At 36.6% G+C, this 21,719-nt stretch overlaps 1 pseudogene; it reads left to right on the top strand.

Moving 5' to 3' along the window:
- The first annotated feature begins 10,258 nt into the window (after positions 1-10,258).
- Positions 10,259-10,355, top strand: LOC122441172 (annotated as a pseudogene).
- Positions 10,356-21,719: the final 11,364 nt, after the last annotated feature.

The raw sequence follows: 21,719 nt of genomic DNA on the forward strand, positions 1-21,719 counted from the left end.
GGATGATATAAGAGAATAGCATTGAAACATATACATTACCATAAATAAAATAGATGGGCTGTGGGTGTTTGATGTATGATGTAGGGAACACAAAGCCAGTGCTCTGTGACAACATAGAGGGATGGAGTGGGGAAGAAAGTGGGAAGGGGGTTTCAGGATGTGGGGGATACATGTATACCTGTGGCTGATTCATGTTGATGTGTGGCAAAAACCATCACAAATTGTAACTATCCTCCAATTAAAATAAATACATTTAAAAATCATTTTCCCATTTAGATTATTATAGAATGCTGAACAGAGTTCCCTGTGCTGTATAGTAGGCCCTTATTGGTTATCTATTTTAAATAGAGTGGTGTATATATATCAATCCAAATCTCCTAATATATTTAATATACATATAAATGAATCACTTTGCTGTATGCCTGAAACTAACACATTATTTTTAATCAATGATACTGCAATGTAATATAAAAATTAAAAACTAAACACACACACACAAATGACCTAAAAGAGGAAATCTCTGTATTTAAGTCCCTATCCAGTAATTTGTTTTTCAATCAATTACCAAATTTTAACAAGTTTCTCATCAGGCTTGAAAAACAGTATTTGTGTTTAATGATAAAGATAAATGAAACCTTTAATGGGTCACAGGACTGGGCTTTCACCCGCTCAAGAGTAAAGGCAAGATAATATAAATTCAGCACTACTTTGGCCTTTCTTAGCCCCAATAACACCCGTCTCTTTAAATTGTTTCTCATAATATTGCACCAATGTAGATTGGGGAAAAAATGCTTATATGTTGCATTCATGAGAATATACCTCTCTTAAATTCCTCTCCTCCTATTATTCATTCTGGAAGATTCAGTTGATCTTTTTGCCCCAACTCTTTCCCCTACCAATCCCATATTTTAATCTTTCAAACTATCCTTTGAATATTTGCTCATTTTGAGTTATTAATGAAATTATTTGAAGTGAGAAGAAAGGGAAATCTAGCATAAAAAATTGTCCTGTTCATTAGGAAGGCATAAGACGTGATTGTAAAATATACATCTCAGCGTTGTGCTGAGTATCTGCCATAGACCCTTGAAACATTAGCTCATATTTAATAGATTAACAGTTGGGTCAGGCATATATTGTGTGTGTTGACATTCTACAGAAAAGAGTTAAGTAGTTTATATTATGATCAAATTCGTGGGTAAGATTTCAAAGCATAATTGATCTTGTCTCTAACCAATAAAATTAAAATCAAAGGAGTCCTTTAAGGGGAGATTTGATTATGTAAATAACTATAAGATGAATTCTCAATTGTAAGGAAATTCAATACCCATAAAGCCTGAGAAATGTGATTCAAGGGAGACAGAGGAAAAAGTTTCTAAGAGTAGCCAATTCTTGTTTTTTAATTAATTAATTAATTTTAATTGGAGAATAATCACAATATTGTGATGGTTTTTTTGCCATATATCAATATGAATCAGCTACAGGTATTCGTGTCCCTGCCACCCATCCTGAGCCTGCCTCCTGCTCATTCTCTTTAGAGATGTTTTACAAGTATTCAATTCTAATTCCCCAAGGACGTATTAATTAAAGTCTAGGGGAATATTTCCTCCACTAAACTGAGGTAAAGCTCATGTTTCCTCCATTATGCAAAATGAATCTAAATTGAAGCTTCCTTTGCCAAACACTCTGGGTCTTTTATTTATCACAATAATCTCTGGCTCACCCATCCTGGAGAGATAAAATGGGCACTTGATTATTTTCCCTATGTAAACACCCTTCTTTCAAGTCTGAATTCCATACTTTTCACACTACAAGTTTGCTCAGCTCTGGGGACATAGAGAGCTGGGCATGCCTCACAACATGGTCAGACAAAGTTTATTAGGACATTGAGATCCAAACTGCGTATGATTATTGATTTATTTTTGACTTTTCAAGTTTTACAATTAACTATAATTGTAAAAAAGAAATTCTCACTGTGTTCAAATTCTTCTGAACTAATTATAGGCAGAATTACCTAGAGAGAGAAAACCCCATGGGTTCCATAAGGCAAATGGTCACAGGAGGTTATGAATGGATATTGGCAGACCTGAACTTGAGAAGCAGCTTCTCATCTCTGCTCTCCAGAGTCTTTCTCTCCTGAAATTCTCTTATGGGGTGATTTCCTTACCATCAGGCAAAAGTATTCTCTAGTTGGTGGTAACAGGAAAGCATGAATATCTATCTGCTTTATTCTCAGCTTTAATGAGCCTTCCTCTTTGCTTTCTAGGTGGTGACAGCAATGAACATAGACTTTCTCACTTCCCTCTTAATGCTTAGATGCTAGAAAACTTGGGATGATGAGACAAAGGCCTGAAAAAAACTGCAATTCAGTTTTCTCTGATTAAAAAAATAAAACTAGTAGTCAACATAGCTAAGTATGTAAAGATGTAGGGAGAAAACAGATATGAACATAGAATTTAGAATCACAACAATTTGAGATGCCTTCCCCCTAATGCTTAGATGCTAGAAAACTTGGGATGATGAGACAAAGGCCTGAAAAAAACTGCAATTCTATTTTCTCTGATTAAAAAAATAAAACTAGTAGTCAACATAGCTAAGTATGTAAAGATGTAGGGAGAAAACAGATATGAACATAGAATTTAGAATCACAACAATTTGAGATGCCTTCCCCCTAATGGCCAGAAAGGACAGCTTGAAGGAAGATTATGGTTATTTACTCCAAATTGAAAAGAAAAGAGAGTGGAATTTCAAGAAACTTAAGAATCCATAAATGATCCACTAATTGCATTTATTACAATTCAGTAGAAGCATGTCTTTTACTTGCTGTAATCTCGGATGAGTCACAATTTGTGTATCTACTATTCCTCATATTTAAAATTGAAATGGCTCTGTAAACCTATAGTCTTCATGGGATTGCCATAAGAATGGCATGAACTTGTAAATGAAAGCTACGTAAAAACCTCTTTAGTGTAACCTCAAAGAGATTCACCTTTTTTGTACAGTTCTTCTGTGTATTCTTACCACCTCTTCTTAATATTATCTGCTTCTGTTAGGTCCATACCATTTTTGTCCTTCATTGAGCCCATCTTTGCATGAACAGTTCCCATGGTATCTCTAATTTTCTTGAAGAGATGTCTAGTCTTTCCCATTCTATTGTTTTCCTCTATATCTTTGCACTGATCGCTGAGGAAGGCTTTCTTATCTCTCCTTGCTATTCTTTGGAACTCTGCATTCAAATGGGTATATCTTTCCTTTTCTCTTTTGCTTTTCTCTTCTCTTCTTTTCACAGCTATTTGTAAGGCCTCCTCAGGCAGTCATTTTGCTTTTTTGGATTTATTTTTCTTGGGGATGGTCTTGATCCCTGTCTCCTGGTCACGAACCTCCATCCATAGTTCATCAGGCACTCTGTCTATCAGATCTAGTCCCTTAAATCTATTTCTCACTTCCACTGTATAATTGTTAGGGATTTGATTTAGGTCATACCTGAATGGTTTAGTGGTTTTCCCTACTTTCTTCAATTTAAATTTGAATTTGGCAATAAGGAGTTCATGATCTAAGCCACAGTCAGCTCCTGGTCTTTTTTTTTTTTTGCTGACTGCATAGAGCTTCTCCATCCTTGCCTGCAAAGAATATAGTCAATCTGATTTCAGTATTGACCATCTGGTGATGTCCTTTTGTAGAGTCTTCTCTTGGAAGAGAGCATTTGCTTTGATCAGTGTGTTCTCTTGGCAAAACTCTGTTAGCCTTTGACCTGCTTTGTTTTGTACTCCAAGGCCAAATTTGAATGTTACTCCAGGTGTTTCTTGACTTCCTAACTTTTGCATTCCAGGCCCCTGTAATGAAGAGGACATCTTTTTTGGGTTTTAGTTCTAGAAGGTCTTGTACATCTTCATAGAACTATTCAACTTCAACTTCTTTAGCATTACTGGTTGGGGCATAGACTTGGATTATCGTGATATTGAATGGTTTGCCTTGGAAACGAACAGAGATCATTCTGTCACTTTTGAGATTGCATACAAGTACTGCATTTTGGACTCTTTTGTTGACTATGATGGCTACTCCATTTCTTCTAAGGGATTCTTGTCCACAGTAGGAGATATAATGGTCATCTGAGTTAAATTCACCCATTCCAGTCCATTTTAGTTCACTAATTCCTAAAATGTTGATGCTCACTCTTGCCATCTCCTGTTTGACCATTTCCAATTTGCCTTGATTCATGGACTTAACATTCCAGGTTCCTATGGAATGTTGCTTTTTACAGCTTCAGACTTTACTTCCATCAGCAGTCACATCCACAACTGGATGTTATTTTTGCTTTGACTCTGACTCTTCATTCTTTCTGGAGTTATTTTTCCACTCTTCTCCAGTAGCATATTGAGAACCTACCAACTTGACTTCACTGTAGTGTGCATTCATTATGGCCCTGCCATGGTGGTCTACATGAGGCCTAGTTCCTATGATAATCTCAAGTTGGACCAAGTCCTCTTTGTACTTGGCCCTGTTCTCACTCCTTTGCTAAATCCTCTGATTTATAGTTTTAGAAACAAAGTATTGGGGGCCCCAAGGAAGGTTCTAATTTGAAGATACAGAGTCAAACTAACAAAGAAGATATGCCCATTTTTAATCACTAGCTTTAATACAGTCTAAATAAATTAGACTCATGTTAAGAAGCCTTATTTTTCAAATTATTCATTCACTCCACAAATATTTAATGATGGTCTCCATTTTAGGTGCTTTTAGCATCACCTTTCGAATTGCTCTAGAACCACAGTGGAATTTCTCAGTTTTTTTTTTTTTTTCTTTCTCCTGTTTTTAGTGGTTTCACTTGTACTTCCCTGCTTTGAAACATTTTTATAATAATCAATTTCTACCATGAATCTGTGAACTTCCACAAGTATGGTAGAAGTAGGAAACTGATGATAAAACTACATAGAAATTATTGGAAAATTAGATCAATGATAGAATTGAAGAAACTGAAGAAACATATAGGTCTCATTCAATCTGTTAAAGAAGTACACCTTGCCACAACTCCAGAAATATTATATGCCTGAGTTCTCCATCTTCAAAAACATGCATGTATCCATTCACACACAAAATGACCATATATTATCATTCCTGATACACAACACTTTGCATTTCCAAAATCTTAATTAAGTATATTCAAGTTGAACTGTTAACACTGCAACCAAACAAAGAATAGAATAAAGAGAGCCAAGATGATTATAAATTTTGATAATAATTTCAAGGCAAATAAGCACAAACCAGTCAATGAAGTGTTTTCAATTTTTAGCTCAATCAAGTAGTTCATTTGAGTGCAACTAACTCATTTAAATATGTAAATTATAATAGTCCAAAGCATTTCAACATTAATTATTTAGAGAGCCATTGCGTCAATTAGAAACAAAAGGAAATGCAATTTAAATAATAATGTGCAATGACTTGAATTCAAAGACCTGTGTATAACTCAAGTTAAATGTAGGAAACAAGAACTTATTGCAAGCTAGAAATATCTTGAGGTTACATGGATAAAACCCCATGATCTACTGAGTAGATCATAAGCAGCATAATCAATATTTAAAACATTTAAGAGTTATGAAAGTTAACAACTGAACAAAAGTAAAATATGATGTGCCAAATGAGATCAATGACTCAAGAGTATTTCCTGGTTTAGAAATATTAGTTTCTTTAATGATGATTGAGTGAACTATATAAAGACCTGTTGACAGAGAAAAGACCAAATCATTTCAGCCCCTGAGCTATGACTTACAAATCAGTTCTTGTATGTCAAAGAAATTTAACACTCAGCACCTCAGTCAAAACACTATACAATATTGAGAAGATGCCAACTAGTCAGCACTCATCAAAATGAAATAGCCTAAACTTTCTTAAGTCATGCTTCAGATTTACTGAATCAAATCAAGATCCTACGTGGTCCATATTCCCCACAAAGCTTGAAAAGCACTGATCTGATCCCATTCCAATTCCACTGTTCATCCCTAATTCCACTGTCTTAATTCACAGTCTCATACTCTGTTCCTTTATTGTTTCAATAGCTTCATTACTGGTCTTCATACCCCAGACTCTTCCAATCTCATACAACATCCATGCAGTCGCTGGAAGTAGGTTTTCTACTAGGACATTATGTTCCTTCCATTTCCACAAGATTTAAAAGAAACAACAATAATGCCTACCTTATAGTCAAACTCTTTAGCATGGAAATTATCTAACTGGACTCCAGACTTAATCTTGACTACTTTCTTTCATTCCTTTCATATACTCACACTTAAACTTCATAGAATTATCTCTGTTTTCCTTCTCAGAGTACTTCTTCCACTATTGAGAAAGTCAAAGTTCTTGCCCAAAATGGCCTTCTCATCTGTCCTAACCTTTTATTCATGGTGTGAACACAGAATTTGAAGCAAAAAAGTTGAGTTTAATCTTGACTTGCCAGACATGGAATGTTGGACAATGTGCTCATGCATCTATTTTCTCATATACAGAACTAGAATTAGAATACCTGTCAAGGACCTAAAGAATTCACATGTCAATTGATACTAGGCTACTGCTGCTGCTAAGTCGCTTCAGTCGTGTCTGACTCTGTGTGACCCCATAGACAGCAACCCACCAGGCTCCCCCGTCCCTGGGATTCTCCAGGCAAGAACACTGGAGTGGGTTGCCATTTCCTTCTCCAATGCATGCAAGTGAAAAGTGAAAGTGAAGTCGCTCAGTCGTGTCTGACTCTTAGTGACCCCATGGACTGCAACCCACCAGGCTCCTCCGTCCATGGGATTTTCCAGGCAAGAGTACTGGAGTGGGGTGCCATTGCCTTCTCCGCTATACCAGGCTAGGAGCAGTCATTAAATATCTTTCATGTTCCTCATTTCCTGATTCAAATATCACCTGCTATATGACTATTCTGCTTGATTTTCAATAAAATTAGTCCATTCCTCCCTTCTCTTTCCAGTATGCTCACTCCCAGAGCTTTAAATCTCTAACTCTGCACTTAAGAATGTGGGATGATTGTGATTTCTTTGTCTTGAAAGTAACAGATGCTTTCCTCCATTACTAGCCTGCCTACTCAGGATCACACATCCCTGGATCTAAAGTGTCGCATGTAGCACAGTGATGATTCAGTGTTCCCTTGGTCATATGGTGATCAGAATTGGAGCATCACGCAAAAGTATACATTGCATAATTTAGTTTCATTAAGGAGATTCATGAGGTTAGTAATCTGTTTTTTTTTTTTTTTTTAAAACAACTAACCAATCAAGAAAAATGTTTATAGAAATCCAAGAATTTGCAGGAAAAAAAAATACAGCATTTATTAAATGAAGAAAATAACCAAATTAGGATTTTGAACTTCTGGGTTTATTTTTCTTTTACATGTGAAGTAGGTTTGTGTAGTTGGTTTTTATTTGCTCCCAAGTGGATATTACAGTTACAACTATTACAAAGGAGCTACCAATATGAATGACCTGAAGACCAACAGAAAAGATCTTCCACAACAAAAGATTGGTGACCATAAAACAGAGGATTATAATTAAAATTTCAGAGGTTTTTCACAAGGAATGAAGAGTAGATCCCCACTTTGTGCTCCTTACCCTGAAGACCCTGTATTGGGAAAATGAGCACTGAGAATATTTGACTTTTAAGGCCAGTGGACTTATTTTTGGAGCACCAAAGGACTGAGGGAAACAGAGACTCCAGTCTTTAAGAGTGTACACAATATCTCATATACTTGGAGACCAAGAATAGAAATAGTAATTTGAAACTTGCTTGGATCAAATCTCACTTGTTGATCTTGGAGAGTGTCCTAGAGAGACAGGAGGCAATTGGGACTCACCTGGGGGACAGAGATGGTGAAACAGATATTTTAGGGAGCTCACCCCACCATGAGGACATTGATGCAGCAAAGCACCATTTTGGATCTTCCTTTTCATTTATTAGTCTTGGGACATGGCCCCAAACACCAGCTGGTAGGTATCAGTCCTGAGATGCAGCAGACCATGCATCTAGCAAGGCAGACACATTATCAGACCAGATGCCTTTGGACCCACTGAACACCCAGCTGCCCCAGGACCTGATTCCAACCACTAGTGGACCCACGATACAGCCCCACCTACCAGTGGCCAACTAGCACCAGCAGTCAACCATGTCAAGAAAGGGCCCAGTCATCATAGAACAGCAAACCCTCAATATACTCGGGGCACCTTTCTTTCTCAAGGTTGATTTGGCTATTTGGGATTTTCTGTGGTTTCATACACATTGTAAAATTATTCTACCTTTGTGGGAAATGCCTTTGGTATTTTGATAGGAATTGCATTAAACCTGTAGATTGCTTTAGATAATATGGTCATTTTAACAATATTAATTCTTCCAATAATACATGGAAGAAAATAAGAATTAACCATTACCTAGTAGTCAGTTGAATCAGTAATTTAAAAACTTCCCACAAATAAAAGTCCAGGACCAGATGGCTTCAGAGTTGAATTCTACCAAATATTTTGAGAAGAGTTAATAGCTAGCATTCTCACATTTCAAAAGCTGCAAAGAAACGATTGTTTTGACTCACTGTATGAGACTAGAATTACCCTGATCCCAAAATCATACAAGGATATCAGGAGAAAGGAAAATTAAGGCCAATGTCACCGATGCAAATGCAAAACTCCTCAACAAATAATAGCAGACTGCATCCAACAATACATTAAAAGGATCATACACCACAGTCAAGTGGGATTTTATCATAAGGATGCAAATATTTTTCAATATCTGAAAATCAATGACAAACTGACAAATGGAAGCATAAAAACTATATGATCACCACAATAGATGCAGAAAGGCTTTGGATGAAACTAAGCATATTTTAATGATAGAAATTCTTCAGAAAGTGGGGCACAGAAAGAACCTATCCCAACATAATAAAGACCATATATGACAAACCCATAGTTAATGTTATACTCAATGCTGAAAAGCTGAAAGCATTTCCTCTAACATCAAAAAAAAAAAAAAAAAAAAAAAAAAAAGAAAAAGAATGTCAACTGTCACCAGTTTAATTTGATATGGTTTTGGAAGTCTTAGACACAACAGTCAGAATAGAAAAAGAAATGAAAAGAATTAAAGTTGGAAAGAAAGAAACTGTCACTGTTTGCAGATGACATAATACTATACAAAGAAAATCCTAAAGATGCACCAAAAAAATCGACAGCTTATGAATGAATTTGGTAGTTTCAGAATACAAAATTAGTACACAGAAATCTCTTGGATATCTATACACTAACAGTGAAATATCACAAAGAGAAATTAGAACACAATTTCTTATACCACTGCATCAAAAGTAATAAAATATCTAGGAATACACCTACCTAGGCAAAAAACTTGTACCCTGAAGCTATAAAAAGGTTATGAGAGAAATTGAAGATGACACAAATGGATGGAAAAATATACCATGTTCTTAAATTGGAAGAATCAATATTGTTAAAATGGCCATACTACACAAGGCAATCTACAGATTCAATGCAATCCCTACCACAACAGTTGTTTTTCATAGGAAATGTGCAAAATATTTTAAAATTTATATGGAAAAACAAAACCCTTGAATAGCTAAAACAATCTAGAGAAAGAAGAACAGAGCTGGAGGAACCATGCTTCCTGACTTCAGACTATACTACAAAGGTACTGTACTACAAAGGTACAGTAATCAAAGCAGTATAGTAATGACACATACACGTATAAAAAAACAGACACATGGGTCAATGGAACAGGACAGAAAGCCCAGAAATAAATCCACACATATTAATTAAGGTCAATTAGTCTATGAAAAAGGAGGCAAAGTTATACAACAGAGAAAACAGCCTCTTTAGTAAGTGGTGCTGGGAAAACTAGACAGCTACAAGTAAAAGAATGAAATTAGAACACTATGTAACACCATACACACACACACACACAAAATGGATTAAAGACCCAAATGTAAGGTCAAATAATTCAAAACTCTTAGAGGAAAACATAGGCAGAACATTCTCTGATACAAATCACAGCAAGATCATTTTTTTGATCCACTGCTGAGAGTAAGAAAGTTGAAAACAAAAATAAACAAACGGTACTTAAACTTCAGACTTCTGCACAGCAAAGGAAACCCTTAAACAAAATGAAAATGACCACCCACAGAATGAGAAAAATATTCTCTTACCCTCAGCAGTGGATCAAAAAAATGATCATGCTGCAATTTATATCAGAGAATGTTCTGACTGTGTTTTCCTCTAAGATCACTTCTTGGCCTTTTGGCTAAGATCAAGTGTAGTATCCGTTTTCCTCTAAGAGTTTTGAATTATTTGACCTTACATTTGGGCCTTTAATCCATTTTTCTTTTGTGTGTGTATGGTGTTACAGAGTGTTCTAAAGATATTTATAAACAGAGCAACTGACAAGGGATTAATCTCCAAAATATACAAAGAGCTCATTCAATTCAATATTTTAAAAAAACCAATCAAATGTTGGTTGGAAGATCTAAATAGATATTTCTCCAAAGAAGACAAGTCATTTTCAAAACAACAACAACAACAAACCACAATAAAAACATGCTCAACATCTCTGATCATTGTTGTTGTTCAGTTGCCCAGTCATGTCCAACTCTTTGTGACCCCATGGACTGCAGCACGCCAGGCTTCCCTGTCCTTCACTATCTCCTGGAGTTTGCTCAAACTCATGTCCATTTAGTTGATGATGCCATCCAACCATCTCATCCTCTGTCACCCCATTTCCCTCCTGCCCTCAATCTTTCCCAGCATCAGGGTCTTTTCCAATGAGTCAGCTTTTCACATCAGGTGGCCAAAGTATTGGAGCTTCAGTTTCAGCATCAGTCTTTCCAATGAATATTCAGGGTTGATTTCCTTTAGCACTGGTTTGTTTGATCTCCTTGCTGCCCAAATCAAAACTAAAATGAGATATCATCTCACATTGGTTAGAATGGCTATTAAAAAAAATCTACAAATAATTCTAGAGAGGGTGTGGAGAAAAGAGGAAGCCTCTTACACTGTAAAGTGGGAACGCAGACTTGAATAGTCAGTAAGGAGAATAATATGGCAGTTTTTCAAATGGCTAAAAATAAAGTTACTCTATTGTCCTTCAATCCTACCCAGGCATATATCCAGAGAAAACCATAATTTGAAAATATTTATATGTGGAACCTAAAAAACTGGTACAAAGGTACAAATGAACTTATTTACAAAACAGAAATAGAGTCACAGAAATAAAAAAAAATATGGTTATGATGGAGGGAAGAGGAAGAGGGATAAACTGGGAGACTGGGATTGACATATATATACCGAAAGTGAAAGAAAGTAAAGTTGCTCAGTCGTGTCAGACTCTTTGCGACCCTATGGACTGTAGCCTCCCAAGCTTCTCCATCCATGGGATTTTCCAGGCAAGAGTACCGGAGTGGGTTGCTATTTCCTTCTCCAGGGGATCTTCCTAACCCAGGGATCGAACCCAGGTCTCCCTCCTTGCAGGCAGATGCTTTACCCTTTGAGCCACAAGGAATAAATAGATAAATAATAAAGACCTACTGTATGGCACAGGGAACTCTTCCCAATACTCTGCAATGACCTATATGGGAAAAGATTCTGAAAAACGGTGTCTGTATGCATGTGTATAACTGATTCATATTGCTGGAGACCTGAACCACAACACTGCAAATCAACTACACTCCAATAAAAATTGAAAAGGAAAAACCCAATGATCTGAGTCATGAGGATAGGAAGACAAGGTGTCTGTTCCAGTTAAGAACATTTCTTTTAATTTTTTTTTTTGTTATTTTAATACAATCTCAAAAGGTTACTTTCCATTTATGGTTATTCCAAAATATTGGCCATATCTCTGTGTTGTACATCATGAGAAATGCTGGGCTGGAGGAAGCACAAGCTGGAATGAAGATTGCCAGGAGAAATATCAATAACCTCAGATATGCAGATAACACCATCCTTATGGCAGAAAGTGAAGAAGAACTAAAGAGCCTCTTGATGAAAGTGAAAGAGGAGCGTGAAAAAGTTGGCTTAAAGCTCAACATTCAGAAAACTAAGATCATGGCATCCGGTCCCATCACTTCATGGCAAATAAATGGAGAAACAAACAGTGGCTGACTTTATTTTTCTGGGCTCCAGAATCACTGCAGATGGTGATTGCAACCATGAAATTAAAAGACGCTTACTCCTTGGAAGGAAAGTTATGACCAATCTAGACAGCATATTAAAAAGCAGAGACATTACTTTGCTAACAAAGGTCCATCTAGTCAAGGATATGGTTTTTCCAGGGTCATGTATGGATGTGAGAGTTGGACTATAAAGAAAGCTGAGCGCTGAAGAATTGATGCTTTTGAACTGTGGTGTTGGAGAAGACTCTTGAGAGTCCCTTGGACTGCAAGGAGATCCAACCAGTCCATCCTAAAGGAGATCAGTCCTGGGTGTTCATTGGAAGGACTGATGTTGAAGCTGAAACTCCAATACTTTGGCCACCTGATGCGAAGAGCTGACTCATTGGAAAAGACCCTGATTCTGGGAAAGATTGGGGGCAGGAGACGGGGATGACAGAGGATGAAATGGTTGGATGGCATTACCGACTCAATGGACATGGGTTTGGGTGGACTCCGGGAGTTGGTGATGGACAAGGAGGCCTGGCATGCTGTGGTTCATGGGGTCACAGAGAGTCAGACATGACTGAGGAACTGAACTGACTGACTGACTGTGTTGTACTTTATAATCCTGAGCCTGTTTTACACACAATAGTTTGTACTTTACACTTCTCCCCAGGTATATTCTCCCTCCCCACCCACACTGGTATCAGCAGTTTGTTTTCTATGTATTTGAGCCTGCTTCTTTTTTGTTTTGTTCACTAGTATGTTATAGTTTTTAGATTCCACACATAAGTGATATCATAAAGTATTTGTCTTTCTCCGTATGACCTCACGTAGCAGGATAATTGCTTTACAAGGTTGTGTTGGCTGTATAGTCTGAACGCTGCCATACAACAGCATGAATCAGTTATAACCATATGTGTATCACCTCCCTCTTGAGCCTCCCTCCATACTCCCCATTCCACCCATCTATATCCTCACAGAGCTCCAGGCTGGACTCCCTGTGTTATACGGCAGCTTCTCCTAGCTAGCTATTTTACACATAAGTGAAAGTCGCTCAGCTGTGTCCAACTCTTTGCAACCCCATGGATATACAGTCCATGGAATTCTCCAAACCAGAATACTGCAGTGGGTAACCTTTCCCTTCTCTAGGAGATCTTCTCAACCCAGGGATCAAACCCAGGTCTCCTGCATTTCAGGCAGATTCTTTACCTGCTGAGCCACCAGTGAAGCCCATTTTACACATAGTAGTGTATATATGTAAATGTAACTTTCTCAGTTCTCCCCCACCCTTTCCTTCTCCATCTGTGTACACAAATCTGTTCTCTACATCTACATCTCTATTCCTGCCCTCAAGTAGGTTCATCAGTACCATTTTTCTAGATTCCGTATATATACATTAATATACAGTATTTGATTTCCTCTTTCTGACTTCACTCTGTATAACATGCTTTAGGTTCAAGTGTTTCACATTTGTTCCTTTTTATGGCTGAATAGCATTCCATTGTATATATTTACCACAACTTCTTTATCCATTCATCTGTCAATGGACATTGAAGTTTCTTCCATGTTCTGGCTATTGGAAACTGTGCTGCAATGAACATTCAGTTACATGTGTCTTTTGAGTTCAGTAGTGGGATTCCTGGGTCATATGGTAGTTTTTTTCCTGGTTAGTTAGAGCATCTTCATACTGTTCTCCATAGTGGCTGTATCAGTTTGCATTCCCACCAACAGTGCAAGATGGTTCCCTTTTCTCCGCAGACTCGCCAGCATTTATGGTTTGTAGATTTTTTGATGATAGTCATTCTCACTGTGTGAGGTGATACCTCACTGCAGTTTTGATTTGCATTTCTTTAATAACGAGTGAGGGTTTCCCTTGTGGCTCATGAGTGGTATTGATCATCCTTTCATGTATTTATTGGCCATCTGTATGTCTTCTTTGGAGAAATATCTATTGAGGTCTTCTGAGTATTTTTTGATTTGGTTGTTTTTCTGATACTGAACTGCATCAACTCTTATCTGTTTTGGAGATTAATCCTTTTTCATTTGTTTCATTTGCAATTTGCTCTCATTCTGACAGTCATTTTTTTCTAAACTCTTTTGTGTTTACAGTTTCCTTTGCTGTGCAAAGGCACTCCCCGGTGGTCTACTGGTTAGAATTTGGGGCTCTCACCACTGAGGCCCAGGTTCAATTCCCGGTCAGGGAAGCTTTTCTTCTAGGACTTCCCTGGCTTGTAGCTCAGCTTGTAAAGAATCTGCCTGCAATGCAGGAGATCCCAGTTTGATTCCTGGGTCGGGAAGATCCCCTGGAGAAGGGATAGGCTACCCACTCCAGTATTCTTGGGCTTCCCTGATGGCTGAGCTGGTAAAGAATCTGCCTGCAATGTGGGAGACCTGGGTTCGATCCCTGGGTTGGGAAGATCCCTAGGAGAAGGGAAAGGCTACCCACTCCAGTATTATGGTTTAGACAATTCCATGGACTGTACAGTCCATGGGATCACAAAGAGTCAGACACAACTGAACAACTTTCACTTCACTTCTTAGGTGTGCAAAAGCTTTTAAGTTTAATTAGGTCCAATTTGTCTATTTTTGTTTTTATTTCCATTACTTTTGGAGGTGGGTCATAGAGGATCTTGTTGTGATTTATGTCAAAGAGTGTTTTATCTATGATTTCCTCTAAGATTTTTATAGTTTCTGGCCTTGCATTTAGGTCTTTAATTCACTTTGAGTTTTTATTAGTAGTATTTACACACACATATGTATACATATATACACACACACACCATTTGCATGTTATACATTCATTTATTGATGAACTGTTAGGTTGTTTCTGTATCTCAGCAATTGTAAATAATGCTAACACAAACAGTGGGATGAATGTACCTTTTAAAATTAGTGTTTTTGTTTTCTTCAAATATATACCCAGCAGTGGAATTGCTGGGTCAGATAATAGTTCTATTTCTTGTTTTTTTGAAAAGCCTTCATACTCTTTTACATGGTGACTGCTTCAATGTACATTCCCACTAACTGTGTATAAATATTTCCCTTTCTCTACATTCTCACCAACACTTGTTATTTGTGTTCATTTTGATAGCCATTCTGACAAGTATGAGGTGATATCTCATTGTGTATAATAATATCTCATTATTTGAATTTCCCTGATTATTAACAATGTTGAACTCTTTTCATATATTTTTTATTTTCTGCATTTCTTCTTTGGAAAAAATATCTTTTTAGGTCTTCTGCTCTTTTTAAAAAACTGGTTGTTTTTATTTTATTTTGCTATTAAGTTGTATGAACTGTTTATATTTGCTGGATATTAATCCTTTATCAGCCATATAATTTACAAATATTTTTTCCCATTTAATTTGCTATCTTTTCATTTAGTTAATAGTTTCCTTTGCTGTGCAAAAGCTTTCAAGTTACCCATGTTCCATTTGTTTATTTTTGCTTTTATTTCTTTATTTTGGGGAATATTTCCAAAAAACATGGTTAAAAGGGACCATTAGAATTTTGATAGACATTGCACTTAATCTGTAGATAATTTTTGATAATATGAACATTTTCTAATATTAAATATTTCTAATCCATATGAAGAATGTTGTTTCATTTAACTTTGTCTTGCTTAAATTCTTTCATTAATATTTTATAACTTTCAGTGTATAAGCCTTTTATCTCCTTGGTTAAGTTTATTTCTATATATTTTTTATGCTTTTATAAATGGAGTTCTTTTTGAATTTCCTTTTTGAATTGTTTGTTGTTAATTATAACAATGAAGACGTTTTTATTCTTATGTAATAAAAATAAATGTTAAAAACTAATTATCTAGTAAACCATATCCACTAACATGTTAAAAGGATCATACACTATGATCAAGGTGGGATTTACCCCCAAATGCAAAGATTCTTCAATATCTGCAAATTAATGTAGTACAGCACATTAACAAACTGAAGAATAAAAACCATATGATCATCTCACTAGATGTAGAAAAAATTTTAGCTAAAATTCAATAGCCATTTAAAAACTCTCAAGGAAGTGGGAATACAGGGAAACTACCACAAATAATATAGGCCAAACCCAAAGTTAACATCATTTGTAATCATGAAAAACTGAAAATATTTCAAATTGAGGAACAACATAAGATTGACAAAGCAATCTTCAGATAGAAAAACAAAAATGGAGGCATCACACTTCCTGATTTCAAAATATATTACAAAGCTACGGTAAATTAAAACAGTATGTTGCCAGCATAAAAGCAGATATATAGACATATATAACAGAATAGAGGAACGAAAAATAAAGCCAAATATATGTGGCTTTGACAAGGGTGCCAGGAATTCACAATAAGGAAAAGTAGGTCTCTTTAACAAATGGTGTGGGGAAAAGCATATATCTACATGAGGAAGAGAGAAATTAGACCCTCATCTTGCACTATACAAAAAAATACCAACCTGAAATGGATTAAAACTTAAAAGTAAGAGCTGATTCTGTGAAAACCCTAGGATAAAACACAGGGAAAATCTTCAGAACAGTGGTCTTGGTAATGATTCCTTGGATATGATACCAAAAGATATACAACAAAGCAAAAAAATAAAACAAAATAGGACTACTTCAGAGAAAAACTACTGCACAAAAAAGAGGAAGTCAACAGAATGAAAAGGCAACCCATAGAATAGAAAAAAATATTTTCAAACAATATATATAAATGAAGTGATTAATATCCAAAATATATGGCGGTTCAGTTGCTAAGTCGCGTTTGACTCTTTGCAACCCCACGAACTGCAGCATACCAGGCTTCCCTGTCCTTCACTATCTCCCGGAGTTTACTCAAACTTATGTTCATTGATTCAGTGATACCATCCAACCATCTTATCTTCTGTTGCCCCTTTCTCCTCTTGCCCTCAATCTTTCCCAGCACCAGGATCAAAATATATAAGGCACTTCAAATATCAATAGCAAACAAAACAAAACAAAAACAAAAACACCCACAAATAGCCCAATTTAAAAATGATCAGAGGATTGAACAGACATTTCCCCAAGAATATATAGAAACATATATATGAAAAGATGCTCAACATCACTAATCATCAGGGAAATGCAAATAAAAAGCATAAGGAGATATCACAACACATTTGTCTAGTATTATCCAAAGCAACAACAATGGAAAATAACAAGTTCTAAAGAGGACTTGGATAAACTAAAACCCATGTTAACTGTTGGCTGGAATGTAAAATGGTGGAACTACTATGGAAAAAATGTTATGGAAGCTTATTAAAGAATTAAAAATCAAACAACCATATGATCAGCAATCTACTTCTAGATATTTATTCAAAAGAACGGACATCAAGATCTTGAAGAAATATATGCACACACATGATTATGGGGTTTGGCATTACTGACAATAGACAAGAGTTGGAAAAAACTTAAACACTCATCAGTAGATGAAAAGACACAGAAAATGTGTTATATACCTACAATGGAATATTGTGTATGTGTGCATGCATGCTCAGTTGCTTAGTTTTGTCCAACTCTTTGCAACTTTATGGAAAGGTACAAAGTTGTATCTCTTCAGATTCCTCTGTCCATGGTATTTTCCTGGCAAGAATACTGGAAAGGGTTGTTATTTCTTCTTCCAGGGGATCTTCCTGACCCAGGGATTGAACCTGTGTCTCTTGTATTGTGTGTGAATTCTTTACTGCTGAGCCACCGGGGAAGCCTACAGTGGAATATTATTCAGCCTTAACTAAGGTATTCTTCCATATGTGATAGCATGTATGAATCTGGAGAACATTATACTAACTGAAATAAGACAGTGAAAAAAAAAAGCCCAATATTTTATGACCCCAATCATATGCCATAGCTAAATTTGTCAAATACATATAACCAATAAGATAGTCATTGTTAGTGACTATTGAAAAACAAAATATGGGCATTGCACTTCAACTAGTTTGAAGATTCAGTTACACAAGATAAATTAGGCACTTACTGTACAACACTGGGCCTGTAGTTAAAATTTGTTATTTAGTCACTAAATCATGTACAACTCTCTTGTGACCCCATGTACTGTACCCATCAGGCTCCTCTGTCCATGGAATATTCCAGACAAGAATACTGGAGTGGGTTGCCATTTCCTTCTCCAGGGGATCTTCCCAACCCAGGGACTGAACCTATGTTTCCTGCATTTGCAGGCAGGTTCTTTACCAGGACTTCCCCGGTGGCTCAGATGGCAAAGCATCTGCCTACAATGTGGGAGACCTGAGTTCGATCCCTGGGTCAGGAAGATCCCCTGGAGAAAGAAATGGTAACCCACTCCAGTATTCTTGCCTGGAGAATCCCATGGATGGAGGAGTCTGGTGGGCTACAGTCTATGGGGTTGCAAAGAGTCGGACACGACTGAGCGACTTCACTTTCACTTTCTTTCACTTTCTTTACCACTGAGCCATCAGGGAAGCCCTGTAGTTAAAATATTGGCACTTAAAAATTGTTGAAAGGGTAGATCATATGTAGTGTGTTTTTACTACACAATAAAAAGACTCTTTTAGAAAAACAAATACCATATATTAATATATATATGTATGGAATCTAAAAAAATGACATTGATGGACTTATTTTCAGGGCAGGAAAAGAGATGTAGACATAGAGAACAGGCTTGTGGACACAATGGGAGGAGAAGAGGGGTAAGAATTGAGAGTAGCTCTGGCATATATACACTACTGTGTGTAAAATAGATAGTGGGAAGCAGCTGTAAAGGACAGGGAACTCAGCTCGGTGCTCTGTCATGACCTACAGGGGTTGGATGGGGTGGGGGGGGTTGGGAGGCAGGCTCAAGAGGGAGGGAATATATGTATACTTACAGCTGATTCATGTTGTTGTACAAACACAACATTGTAAAGCAATTATCTCCCAATTAAAATTGTAAAAGACCCTTTCAAGAGGGTCAAAAGACAAGTTACACAAAGGGAGGAAATATGTATAAATTACCTATCTGAAAAAAGAGTATATATAGAATATATGGCAGACTTTCAAAGTCAATATTAATAATCTAATTAGAAAATGGGGGAAAGAAATGAATAGACATTTCACTGAAGAACACACATAAATGGCAGAAAAGCACATGAAAAGATATTTAACGTCATTACCCATTACAGAAATGCAAATCAAAACCATGATATATCACGGCATATCTATCAGAATGAATAAAAGAAAAGACAGTGACAAAAACAACTATTCAAAAGAATGCAGAGATATTAGATGTCTCATACATTGTTTTGGAAGTATAACCAGTCATTCTGGCAATATTATTCAGCAATTATATTCTTGGGCACATATCCTGGAGACTGAAAACATGCTTACAGGGAAACCTACACATACTCAAGCAACTTTAGTCAAAAATGGCCAAAATTGGAAACAATCTAACTATTCTAATCTAACAATCTATTCTTCAATGAGGAATTAAATAAACTGTGATACATCCATACCATGAACTGCTACTTAGAAATAAAAATAAATGAGTGATACATTATACAACTTGGATAGACCTCAAGGGAATTTTACTGAGGTAAATAAAGCCAGTATTAGTATTTAACATTTGTCAAATAAACACATGATTCGTATAGTCAAAGCTATGGCTTTTCTAGTAGTCATGTACAGATTTGAGAATTGGGCCATAAAGAAAGCTGAGTGCAGAAGAATTGTTGCTTTTGAATCGTGGTGCTACAGAAGCCTCTTGAGAGTTCCTTGGACTCTAAGGAAATCAAACCACTCAATCTGAAAGGAAATCAACCCTGAAGATTCATTGGAAGGACTGATGCTGAAGTTGAAGCTCCAATACTTTTGCTACCTGATGCGAAGAGATGACTCATTGGAAAAGACTCTGATGCTGGGAAATATTGCAGGCAACCGGAGAAGGGGACAACAGAGGATGAAGTGGTTAGATAGCATCACTGACTCAGTGGTGAATTTGAGCAAACTCCAGAAGATAGTGGAGGACAGAGGAGCTTGGCATGCTGCAGTTCATGGGGTCACAAAGAGACAGAAAGGTCTTAGTGACTGAACACAATGACAACAATAGAGAAGGAGAACAGATTAGTGATAGTTCAGGAGTTAAGGAAAGGGGAGAGAGGGAGATTGCTGTGACTATGAAAAGGTAGTATGGGGGAATATCTGTGATGGAGTCCTTCTGTATCTTGACTGTATGGGTGGTAACACAAATTTACACATGTGTCAAAAATTCATAGATATAAACCCACAAACACAGAGAAATGGGTAGATACAGACTGGTGAAACAGAAGTAAGGTCAGTGGATTGCATCAATTCCTGATTGTAATTGGGGAAAAGTGTGTGATGCTTAATGGGATCACTCTATTATTTCTTATAACTGTGTATAAAGCTCTGTCTCAAAACTAAAATTTATATAATGGTATTTGGAGGCTGAATCTATCACTTGTGGCTTTTTGGGAGGAGAGTTAACGTATTTTTTTCCAAAACATAAAATCTCTTAGTCCATACTGATATAAGTAGTGATTGCAAAAGGAACGAGGAAGGAAGGAGGAAGAAATGGGGGAAAGAAGAGGGATTGCTGGAGGAACAAGGACAAAAAAGAGGGAATGAAAAAAGGAGGAAAAAATCTACTGTGCAGGGGAATTCCAAATGATGTATATTGATACTTCATCCCTCAAGAAGGTGGAGCTTAACCTCTGTCTTGCCTGGAATATAAGCTGCAATTGGTGACTTCCTCCCAAAAAGCAGGGTATAGAAAATGGGAGAAAAGTAACTTTACAGTTTGGAAAACATAGTCAAGTGGTAAGTCATGTAGATATCATGTACCCATAAAATAACATGATGATAAGGGTGCTTTATCTCTGCAATCTTCTTCACCAAAACCTATAACCTTAGTTTAGTCATGAGAAAAGCATCTTGAGAAACAAATCAAGGGATATTCAATGAAATGTCTGATTTAGTACTCCTCCAAACTATCAAGACCGTTAAAAGCAGTCTGAAAAACTCTCTCAGCCCAGGGCAGCCTAAGGAGACATGTTAACTAAATACAGCATGATCTCCTGAAAAGAATTCTGGGTGAGGGAAAGGACATTAGGGCAAAAATGAGTGAAATCTGAAGAAAGTGTATAATTTAGCTATTATTACTGTACAAATATTTCTTATTTGTACTAAATAACCACTGTTAATTCCATAGCAATATAAAATGTGAACAATGAGGAAAACTTAGTGAGAGATTTACGAGAACTTTCTGCAGCTTCTCTACAAATCAAGAACTTTTTAAAAATTAAAAGGTTATTTTAAAGTACTATTTGTCTTTAAAAGATATCTAGTTTGAGGAACCAATTCAATTTTCTTTTGAATCTGGGATCTATTTGGATTCATAGTTAGGAGGAAAACATCCAAAAAATCTGCCTGATAAATTCTGATAGGCAATGTACTTGATTGGAGCTCAAAACAATCATTATCAACAGCAACAAAGGGATCATGAGGGGAAGAATGAGGAGATAAAAATATGGAAAAGAAATAAACCTCTTCCAAATACAAGATGCTTCCACATTTCCTTAAATTCTTCAAGGCCCTTGCTGAGTCTGGCTTCAAG

The sequence above is a fragment of the Cervus canadensis genome, chromosome 4 (assembly GCF_019320065.1).
Source record: "Cervus canadensis isolate Bull #8, Minnesota chromosome 4, ASM1932006v1, whole genome shotgun sequence".
NCBI classification, from domain to species: domain Eukaryota; kingdom Metazoa; phylum Chordata; class Mammalia; order Artiodactyla; family Cervidae; genus Cervus; species Cervus canadensis.